Source organism: Apium graveolens, chromosome 6 (genome assembly GCF_009905375.1).
Source record: "Apium graveolens cultivar Ventura chromosome 6, ASM990537v1, whole genome shotgun sequence".
Classification (NCBI taxonomy): Eukaryota; Viridiplantae; Streptophyta; class Magnoliopsida; order Apiales; family Apiaceae; genus Apium; species Apium graveolens.
Window position 1 is genome coordinate 105,218,794 of NC_133652.1, and position 12,142 is coordinate 105,230,935.

A 12,142-nucleotide genomic window follows, 5' to 3' on the forward strand; every position below is an offset into this window, starting at 1 on the left:
TGCAGAGCTTAAAGATGTCAAACGGAGAATGATTGATGAACTCAGATATGATGAGAAATGTTTGTTGAAGAATTATCTCAGAACAACTCCTGACATCAGAGAGATCAGAAAATGATGAAGCCAAGTCAAAGATCTACAACTACTTAAAATTCTGATGTGTATACAGACCAAAGTTGTTATCAGAAGTTGAATTGGTAAAAGCTTTAAGGACTGTCAGTTGTAGTTATCTTGTCTATTTCTCATGCATTTGTACTTAATGTTTTTGACATCATCAAATATCTATTAAACTTGTATATTTTGCTAATTTACAAGTTGGGGGAGATTGTTAGATATATTTGATAATTTCATGGCTAATATGTTTTATGTTTAGATTTCAGATCTTATTTGAACAGAACAAATCAGTACTTAACTGATCAGTACTTATACTGGACGACAGAACTTAAGGGATATCAGTACTTATGTTATCAGGAGATAAGCATCAGGAGATAGATATCAGAACTTAAGTGCTGAAGAACGATCAGATAAGGACAGTAGCTGATTGAAGTTAAGAAGATCAAGATAAACATAAGAAGAGATATGCATGAAGAAGGAATTCCGTGAAGAATGGAATACTTGGAATAGAAGATATCTGATTGATATATTTTAGGAAGTAGAATTATATTCCATATCAATTAGCGATTATCTTGTAACTGTGTAGTATATAAACACAGACATAGGGTTTACACTATAAGCGTTATCATTATCGAGAATATTATTTACTATAACCCTAGCAGCTCTCGTGATATTTTGTTCATCACTGAGAGATAACAGTTCCGGATTGTAACAGAGTTTATTGTTTCAATAAAGTTTGTTTTCTGTTACATAAGTTCTTGAAGTTTGATTTGATTGTAATAAACACTGTATTCACCCCCTCTACAGTGAAAGTGTGACCTAACAAAAATGTTTACTGTAAAATGAGATTTTGTTATAATTCGGCATCAGTTTTTGAAATAAATAAAATGTGGGTTTTCAGTCCCAAAGGGGGATAAATGTTTTCTTTGAATAGTGGATCTGGACTGAGACGCGAGTCCTTTCCACACTTATATTAGGCTTAAAAGTTGCCTAGGGATTCCCATTAATGTTTTAGAACCTGGCGAGGTTCGGGATTACTTCGCGGCTGATCACCGGTTGTAATCTGTAGCTTCATAAAATGATTTTGATTAAAAAGTATGATTTTGAAATTGTTTTGATACAAATAGAATGATGCCACCACCCAAAAGTTTTATCTCTCGATATCATTGGTTATGTCCTCTCACTGTCATTCCTTAACATATATCTCGATTTATGTTTTGCATCGTATTGTTTAGCACTTGTTGAGCATTTGGCTCACTCCTTGCTTTACCCTGATATTTCAGCTAGCAGCTATGGTTAGATTCAAGCAGACTGCCCGTAAGACCTGTGATGCTGATGCTTATGTTCGAGCTCAGGTAGAATAAGAGATAGTAATTTTGTGTGAGGATTCGCTATTTAAAAACAGTTGTAATAGATGGTAGTGTTGGGCTGATCCAAACCCTAAACTGTAAGATCTTGGAGTTGGTTATGTCTACTTCTTCTTAAAATGTTGTAATAGTTATATTTATTTTGTTGTTTAAGTTGGGGGCGTGACAGATCAAGTTAAGCTAGTAGGCATCTTTTGGAATAATTTAAGTTTGTAAAAGTTTGTAATAATGTTTAATACTCAGTTCTGAGTTTGAATAGTTGGGATTTGCACGGTTTGTAATATAAGTGTGTGTCTGGCTTGTGTGCATACTTTAACCTGTTGCGGTCCGTGGTAGTTGGTAAGTAGGGTCACTGCATATTATTATTATCTTTATTATTGTTATAAGCAGGTTATAAATAAGGGGTGTGTGTGGACCCCCAAACTTCTGACCCGGGTTTAGAGGGCGCCACACCGCACATAAAGATAACAGTCAATACAAGACCATTAACCCACGTACACACGAAATTCACATAGCACGTAAGCACATAACTCATATATCACATTATTCATATAAAACGGGACACGTCTCGTCCAAATATTCGACTCGGTACGTTTAAAACTGAAATCGGGTCAAAAATATGATTTATCGCTCAATAATCGACTCAGAATGACAAGTAAAACAAATGACCTTTCGAAAAAAAAATTGGATCTCGAAAGTATTTTTAATGAAAGCGGAATATTTTTTTGAGTCTAGACGCGTTCGTTTCGTATTAAACGGATGAACGATTTATTTATTACGAATAAAATAAGAATAAATCAATTAATAATAATAATAATTGGTTTTTAAATACTTAAATATATTTTTAAAAGTTTTAAATCATTATTTAGGAAAAGTCAGAATTAAAAATGACTTTTCCATAATTTTTGGAATTAAAACAAAATTAATAGGAATTATCTATATAAACTTATTAATTATCAAAATAATTAATCAATTTAAATATATAATAAATGAATAAAATTTCGGATTTTTGAAAATAATAAAAGAAAATATTTTTTTTAATTTAAAATAATTTTTGGAATTAAATAAGACTTTTGATTTATTTTTTTTAAAATAAATCACTAGAAATGCTTTTCAATTTTGACCAAGTTAAAAATTCAGATCAATCACTGTTTTTGAGCATGAATGCTTGAAGAACACAACAATGGTGCCCAAATTCCGGTCATCTTCTCCGGCGACTTGACTGGAATCCGGCAAAGCCCTCAAGTACTCAAAACACCACGTTTTCGAATGGGTTTCGACATATTCATGTCACAATTTAACCCAACAATTCGAATAACACAACAACAAACAACGAAAACAACAATGATACCAGCCAAATCACAAGAACTCCGATAAATAACTCCGGCCAAAAACTCGAAATCACTCAAAAGTCCACCAAATCTTGCAATTCATATATCAAAACGAAGCTAAAATCATGTATAAACTATCCCTATCATCATAATCATTCAACAATTACCATACAAACCAGAAATCAAAAAAAATAAAACTAACAAAACCAAAAACTCTACTTAAACAATCCCGAACTACAACACATGATTTAATAGCACATATCGACTCCAATCATCGTGTTAAAGCTAACTATAACATCAACAACAACCAAAAATCATCAGAAACACTGAACCCAAATTTGTCCAAAATGAACAAAATTGTTTTTTGAGAAATACTCAACCTTAGTTGATGAGTCTAGTATCAAAAGAACGAGCTCGATGAGAGCTTCGATGTAATATGTAGAACGTCAAAAACGGATGATTCAATCTCCCGAAATCGCAAGATGAAGTTCAAGAACGAATTTTCACCCCCAAAATCACTTTATCTGATTTTTCCAATATTTTGTAATTATCTAAAAAATATATAAAATAAAATAATATTCCAGCTATTTATATTTTTGGAAAAATAAATACCCCAAAATCAATTAAGGGTGTTTTATCTCTTAATTAAAATAATTAGGCCCAAATATAATATTTATGGGGAATACTTTTTAATCGAATAAATACAAAATTTATATCAAAATTCCCCAAAAATTATGAATAATCCAAAAATGCAAATATATTGGATATTTGATAGTCCAAAAATTTTATAAAAATAAAAATACAATTTCCGTGGGCTTTGACATCCCGGTAGGGCCCGGTCCGTTATTTTTTTAAAAAAATGGGACCTTTCCTAAATTAACAGAAAACCCCGAAAACACATAAAATGCATGCAAACACACATAAAAGGAGATAAAACAAGTACCATCATAAAAACGCACTTGGACACGCGTCCAGATTGCGTAAACTCTCATATAAATGCATTTTAAACACATAATAAATATCCGGAAAATATGTTGGTCCTTACAGGACCATATACAAATCTATCGCACGCTAAATCATGACAAGACACATTTTTAAATAATACTAAACACATAATAATTCATTTAACATTTAACAAAATAACTATAAAATATTATTTTTAATATTTTTAAGCCTCACCCTATGCCCAGGTGAACACGAGTAAAATACCAAATAGTATTTCTGACACAAATAAATATTGAGGCGAGTAAAATATTTACTCGGTCCCCAAAATTAGAAAACACACTCAGTTTTATGGATATTGATAAAACGATTGGCTTTTAGATAAAATTTTGAAATAGTAAATGTATTTAAATACTTTTAAAATACTAACCAAAAAATTGATACCAACTATCAATTAGCATATTAAGCCATTTAATGACACGAACCCATGAAACAGGAATAAAATATCCACCGTTTCATTCCTTCTATATTATAAAAGCATTTAAACATATTCAAATAATAATAACAATTATGAAAAAAATACGGGATATTACAATCTACCCCTTATAAGGATTCCGTCCTCGGAATCAGCAGAAGAGAGCACTAGGGATCTTCTGGCCAACTTTTCAATCTTGCATAAGAAACCTTTCTAAAAATCTCAAATAAAAAATTGGATTCTTTGTATAACATAATTATCGCGGGAGCTTCACTCCTCACCATTTTTCCATCCACATATCATTTGACCAATTTCTCAATATAATCACTTTTATTGATTGCGATAAAGAAGAATAGAGAGAAAGATAAAGAGACAGAAAAAGAAAGAGAGATAGAGATAAATAGATAGAGAAATAAAGAAATAGACTAACTTCGTTATACGTCACTGATATTTTAATTGCATTGCAATCCACTATTCCTATTAGTAATCCCATCACATAGCCTTACTTTGACTTGACCGGCAAAACTCAGCTCAACTTGATTGGCATACCTTCGCATATTTGAGGTGATGAAATCATGGAGTTTCAAAGAGAGAAGAATTTCATATCATAACGGGTGTCCCACCATTGTGGTTACCAAAAATCTGCATTTTTTTGAAAAAGTGTTGTTGAAATGAAAGAATAACTGAGAGATCAATATGATCAAATGAACTTGGTACTGCATGCCCAAATTAGGACAATACTAAATGCTGTTAGCCTTCTTGTAGTCACAAAACACAATTCCCATCCAACTCTTATCACAGAGACAGGTATACCTTGTATCCCTTATAGTTAGGGTTGTTCATCTCAATCAGAATAAAAGAATATGAAACGAATTCAAAATCAAATGAATAGTAAAGGATTTCTAATAAATGACTTGTTAGGGCAATCCTCGGATCAAAACTGAAAAGGTTCAAAGCTAATATTTCTAGAGAAAATGAAATCCAGAAAATAAGATTCTGGCATAAAATGACTAAAAGTGTGTTAGAGAATATATCCTCCAACAGATACCTCTTTTTGAGAGAGGTCAAAAGAAGTTATAGAAAGAGATGGTATTGCCAAGGTCTTAATACTTATCTTCTATTTGAACTCTTCGGCTAACTCGTCATCTGATTCTCAACACTTCTTCATGTTCCAAGGATATCGATAATCTTCATCGTCGTCAAATTGTGGTAGCCTCGGAAGATTCCACAACAGAAGTTTGCAACTACCAGGAGTTTTGTCCAGCTCAACACAACCATCTCAAATAAATGTGCCTATCTTAGCTTACTCGTTGGTACTATATCTAATAATACAACAGGAACTCGATATGAGCTCAAGCGTCCTTACATAACTATACACACTCCTACACACTCTTGTTTCCAGTTTACTATAACTTCGGCTCTGATACCAACCTGTAACGCCCCCAAATCCGGGGTCAGAGGATTTGGTCGTCACTATAAAAGTTCAATCCTAATTAACTTGTTAAATCAATAATAAATGCCAACAGTTGAATATTTAACATCTATGACCCCAAACTAATCCAATATCTTTTAAGGCTACAGTTCTAGAAACAAGAGTTCCAATTCCATAAATAAATTTTTCACTTTCTTTCCACTCTTTTCAACAAATTCCAAACTCAAAGCTAAACCCCCTAGTATAACTTCGAAAAGAAGTATACTAGGCTCAACTATATAATGCACAACTATAAAATAATATAATATAAACAACTTTACACAATAGAACTTACACTAGTTCACAAACCCTGGTCCAAGCACCTTCCAAAAGCTTCTTATTTGCTTTCTCCAATTATGCGGCTAACCAAAGCAATTCATCTCTCACTGGAAGGTTAAATTTAAAAACAGGAAAGTATGAGCGAAAGAAATGCTCAGCAAGTTCATTTTAGCATATATATGGTCATTTTGATATAAAACCGACATCTATATTAGAGCCAAACATTTAAAAGCATGATTGCTGAACCAGAAAATTTGGATAAGGAACCCCAGAATTGGTTCCTTAATTGTATTCAAAACTCTTTTAATATTCTTGAGCGAAAATGCTTCAGCAATACTTTGAACCTTGACGAGAATAAAACTTATAAAAAATTGTTTATGAAAATATCGTAAACAACAATAACATGAAAGAGTGATTATGGATTGAATCATAAACTCATTCAAAACTCAACTATTGATATTAATACTCATTTTGATGTCATATCAAATTAGATATCTATAACGACTCGCATATTTTTGAATTATTTAAATATGTAATTGTGGAAGTATTAAATAAATAAAGTATGTGTATAGTTTTGTCAGCTCGGTGTTATTTTATTATTATGTATATGTGATTTATGGTGTACCGGGTTGTCCTCGTAATTAATTATGGAATTGTATTGAATTGTTTTCAGTTTTAAAAGTGGATTTAATACAAATTTATTTGTGTAAATATCCGGATTGTCTCTAAAGTTGTTTTTATGGTTTTATAATTACAATAATTATTTTTAGGATTTTATAAAATTTAGAAATCTATATTATATTAATTATTTAGCCCTGAATGATTTTCTGATTTCATTTATTTGTAAAATCTGTATTTAATTCCAGAATTCTTCAAAAATTATGAAACTCATATTTATTTAAGTTTGGAATATTCCGAGAATTTTAAAATTATTTTGGAAATTTTTTAGAGTAATTTCACCCGCGCGTTGATTCGTTTAATTGATAAAAGCGGGTATAAATTCTGTTTCAAATATAGTTTTAAAATTATAAAATTTACGTTTTTACTTACTTCGGGATATTTCTAACATTTTAAGACTATTTTGATAATTTTCCGAGATTATTTTGTGCAACTTGGTTCGTTAAATTGCAAGTGCGGGTCGAGAAATCGGGCGAGCAGGACACGTGTTTAATTTTTATAAACCTTAACAAAACGTGGCAGTCTTATAGTTTAGGTTTATTGGTGCTAATAACAATTAAAAAATAAAATCAAGGAGATGAACACAAAAAAATGTTCACATTTTTCTCTCATTCCTCTCTTGACTCAATCGATCTCTCGCTTGATTTCTCTGATATCTCCCTAATTCCTCCCCATTTATTACCCCTGTTCCTCCTCCTTGTTCCGTTCCTTCTGCGCCCATGTCTCCAGTAAGCCACCGTCACCGCCGGGATTCCGGTTGGTTGCGGTTGTTCCCATTTTTTGGCCTTTGTTTTGCTTGTATTTATATATATATATACATATACATGTATGTATGTATATGTTTAGATATGATGTTGTCTTGGTGTTGTGCCTGGTTTCTACTGCCGCATGTCTTCTTTTTCGTTGCCGCCGTTATTTTTCTTGCGAGGTGACCTCAGGTTGTGGGCGGAGCGTGTATACACCTGTTCCTGTTGCTTGTCCGATTGGTTTTGTTGCATTTTTTTATATATATAAATTCCACAGGAATTATTTGATTAAAGAAAAATTCTGTGAAATAAATAATTGCGTGTAGGTGGAATTTTATTTAATCGGTAAAACTCGTAGAGGACACCCCGAAATAATCGGGCACCGACGAACTTTGCCGCCGACAACAGTGATTCTCGATGAGTTGACGGTGGACTGTGAAGTTTATTCTGAGTCCTAAAATTTTAAAATATTAATTTAGTTCGTAAAGTTATTTTCAAAACAAAAAATATCTATCAGGTATATAATGATAGTATCGAGATTTGGTTGGGTAAGTGATTGCGGTTGTTGTTGAATGGTTTGGATTAGAAATGGTGGTTGTTGGATTAGTTGTTTGGATTGATTGATTGTTGTGATTGATGTCGGATTGCTTCGACGGGTTAGCCGATAAGTAAAGGAAGTGTTACCCGATTTCCGGGAAATCGAACTACAGAAATACGGGAGCGTATCCGGTAATTATCGGGACGTCGAGCGAGTATAACTAAATACATATGTGTATATTTCATACAAAACCTGATTGTATATTATAGTGAAACGTTTTGCCAAAACCTATAACCCTAATTTCATACAATGACGAGTATACGTATTTTCTGAAAATGAACACCGAATCAATTTGTGAGAATGTGAACCTTAACTGATGCTTGTATTACAATAATGTATGTGTTATGAGTCGGGTTTTGTTAACGCACGGGTAAATTGTTAGGGAGGATATGTCAAGCATAATCAAAAGTAGAAATTAGGGTATTTTGACTCTGTAGGTTCTAGTCGGAAGGCCCGAGAATTGGTATTGGGCGAAAGATAGTTTGGTGGTTAGTCGAAAAGCTCGGTAAGGTTCCAATAGAAGGACTTAAGTGTTGAGGTCGAATCCTGGGTGAACTAGTGGATAGACAATAAAGCTTGAGTATTCGAGTCGGTTCGAAGTCAATTAATAATAATTGTAAAGCTCTGCAAGGCAAGTACTTCTGAACCTTTCTCGAAATATATTGCAAATATTTTTACATTCTCTCGTGACATATTGTTAATATTCAAAATAGCTCTGTTTTATATTGCGAGTATTTTGAACCATACAGTCTTGAACCCATATCACATTATTTGATCTTTGAGTCATAAGTTTTATTCTTTGTAGACCATACCTTGTTGATTTCCAAATATTAAACCACGTAAATATGATACTACTCTCCAAATACATAACCACAAAACACCAAACACTGGAACCGAATTGTTTGAACATACAGAAACTTTTATACCCAACCATTCTTTGTAACATCAAAGAACTAAACCTTGAAAAATCATTGGTCATCTACTACCTGATTCTCTTACAGGTTGGAGGCCATTTCTTTTGCATACTCTGATATACCCTCGTGGTACCCATGAATTGCACCATGCTCTTGTGCAAATGTTTTATATGCAAATGCTTTATTACTGTTGATTATGAACTTATTTCATTGAGTTATATTGTTTATCATACTGAATTACTTTAGAATTGGATAGTTTTCTTTATGTGGACCAGATTCGTGGTCAAACCAGATTCGTGGTCGAATTAGGTCAATGTGTGCCTTAAATCCAGTTTATAGAGCAGAACCGTGTGCCTTGCTCGGGGTTAGTGCGTGACTGATCAGCAGCCTAACCTTGGTTTTAAAATTTAAAAATGAATATCCAATTCTAATGATTGTTTAACAATAAATTTGATTCTTTTGAATCATCCCATTTGAACATTGTTTAACCTTAGTTACCATTATTACGACTTCCTGAGCTAGTTAGCTCACTCTTGCGAATCTTTTTATGTATTCTATAGTTAAAAATGATATGGTTGATAGCGAGGTTTCCTCAGCCCAGTGTACGAGCTGGGATTCCAGATTGAGTTGGATCAAGCTACCAGGAGCTTTATATGGTAGTGAGTTAGCAAGATTGTGCGAATAATTTCATTACCAGTTGTAAATTAAATTAGTTGGGATTTGGTACGTTGTAATAAAAGTTAAGGTTGTGGCTTGTTTTCATACTTTAATCTGTTATGATCCATGGTTGTGTAAAGCAGGGTCATTGCAAATAATATTTCATATACAGGTTTATATATTGTGTGTGTTGTGGACCCCAAACTTTTGACCCGGGTTTGGAGGGTACCACAAGTTGGTATCAGAGCTACAGGTTATAAGTCACTGAAAAAAGCCTGAATTGTCGGGATTGGGTAGAGAGTTAGGATTAGGAATAGGAAATAGAAAGATAATATGTCGTGAGGTTGAGTGCGATCGTATAATAGGTTTTCGATATGATTCGTGTTGCGATTCGAGATTCTTAGCTTGCGACGTGATTTCCAGATAACGACAATGGCAGATCCTATTTTCCCTGTATCATCTGATCATTTGGAGCCTTCCGTTCGAGGATCGTTATTTTCACTCAGATTTGGATTGCACATTATTCTTCCACTAGTATTAACTGAATTACCTCATGTTATAACAACTGCACTCCTTCAAGTTATTCTACTCTATTCTACCCCCTTGTGGTATAAGACCACCTATTTAAGAACCTTCATTTGCTTATTCTTGTTCTACTGGACATGTAACTATAAATGTATCTTTTCAGTTTACTCTACACCCTGTTCTATACCCTCAGTTTAAAACTTGTCTTATGGAGCAACAGTATCTACGAGGATGGATTCGAGAGCTTCAGTAAATGGTGAGTGCATGAGCTATTAATAAAGATGAGAACGAGTTTAGAAATAGAATTTATGTGTTATGGACAGTAGCTGCTACCAGGTTAAAAGAAGCCATTAATGACTAGGCCACCCATGACTAGCTGTGGAATGGATTAGATGAGTTTTGAAAGAGAATTAGAAAAGAGTATGGATCTAGAACTTTCTTAAAGTTAGATAATAGTGTTATGACGATGTGATATATTTATAGTAACAATGTGATGTGACATCAGGCGACTTGTTGACTGTTGGATAGCCTGTTCTACTTAACGACTACAAAGATGATGATGAAAGTATTACCAGTATGGAAGTTTTGATGTGAAGCTACGAATAAGATAACCAGCAACGATAACTGAAGTTTTCATCAATTAAGGAAGGCAAATGGACCCAATAAAGGAGAGAAGGTAGATTGAGGTGAATGGACCTTTATGTGATTGTTTCCTTAAACTGGTACTTTGTTATGGGTAAGAAGGACAACAACTAACTCATATAGTAATGAAGACCAAATGTACAATTTACAAAATTTTTAAACAAGTTTTCGAAAAAGATTTTCTTTTATAAAATTTCTAAAAGCCTTTTTGAATAAAATAAGTTTTAAAAGTTGGTTTTCAAGTCACTACTTGATTTTCTTGTTTTTATAAGACCAGATTACTTAGAAAGTACGTGTTCCAGAAATTAGTATGGTTAATTCCGAGGGCCAAGTGGACCCTCTATTACGAAGAAATTTCGATTAATCCTAATAGCAGAATGTGAATCTTATTTGAAGAGATTAACAATAGAACCACAGTACGGAGAAGCTATTTATCCAGTTGCAAAGACCATTAAAGTTTAAAGAATTCATTGATTTTAAAGGAGCCTGGGCATGATCGAAGAAGATTGGGAAGATTTCTAGACTTTTCTAAAGGAAGGACATTATTAACCAAAGAATCGTCACTTTAAGTGGTATAGATAAAACTTGAAGTTATCCGGTAAGAGCGCCATGATGATCAAATTGTTAAAATAATATATGTGTAGGTGCGATGTTAAAGATGCCAGACTTAACAAGTAAGAATCTGTCATAATGCTTAATTTGTGAAGGCATTTTAATATACTTTCTAAAGTTGTTATATGATACAATTGGGATATGATCGAACAAGCTTGAAAGATGAATACAAGTGAAATGTGGATGGTGACTAAAGGTATCATTCTTTTCTCCAATATTACAGCGTATATTCCTTTTTGATTCCTAAATACGTATGAAATTCTTTTCTTAATAAATCCTTTATGATGATATCGAAAAGGAGGATATTGCATTCCTTTCAAATTTAATTTTTCCCCTCAAATTTTGTTCACTGATTGGGACAAGCAGTATGATGGTGAGACGCTTTGTCGGGATGACGAAGAGTCGGGTGGGACGCTACCTAATCATGTGTTGTATGCCATATGGTATGAAAGACTGGTCATCTTAAGTACCAATGTGGTTGTCTCATTCATATTCAAATCACTACTTCTTTTTTCTTTTCAACTCTAAGTTTATTAAATTACGAAATCAACGTATTCTGAACCAAGCGGGCAAAGTTCCATCTCCCTCTCACGCATGCAAAGAAAACAAGGGCATATGGCGAGGATTGCAAATCACTAGCTCCAGTCAGGGATGCACTAAGAATCAAGGGAATCTACTCCAATAAGGAATACGTCTCCAAGGACGAGAGTTTACGATTTGTCTGTGAAATATGTTACTCAGAATACGAACGTGATAACGTGAATGATTATTGTGAATACCTTATGCGTTAAAGT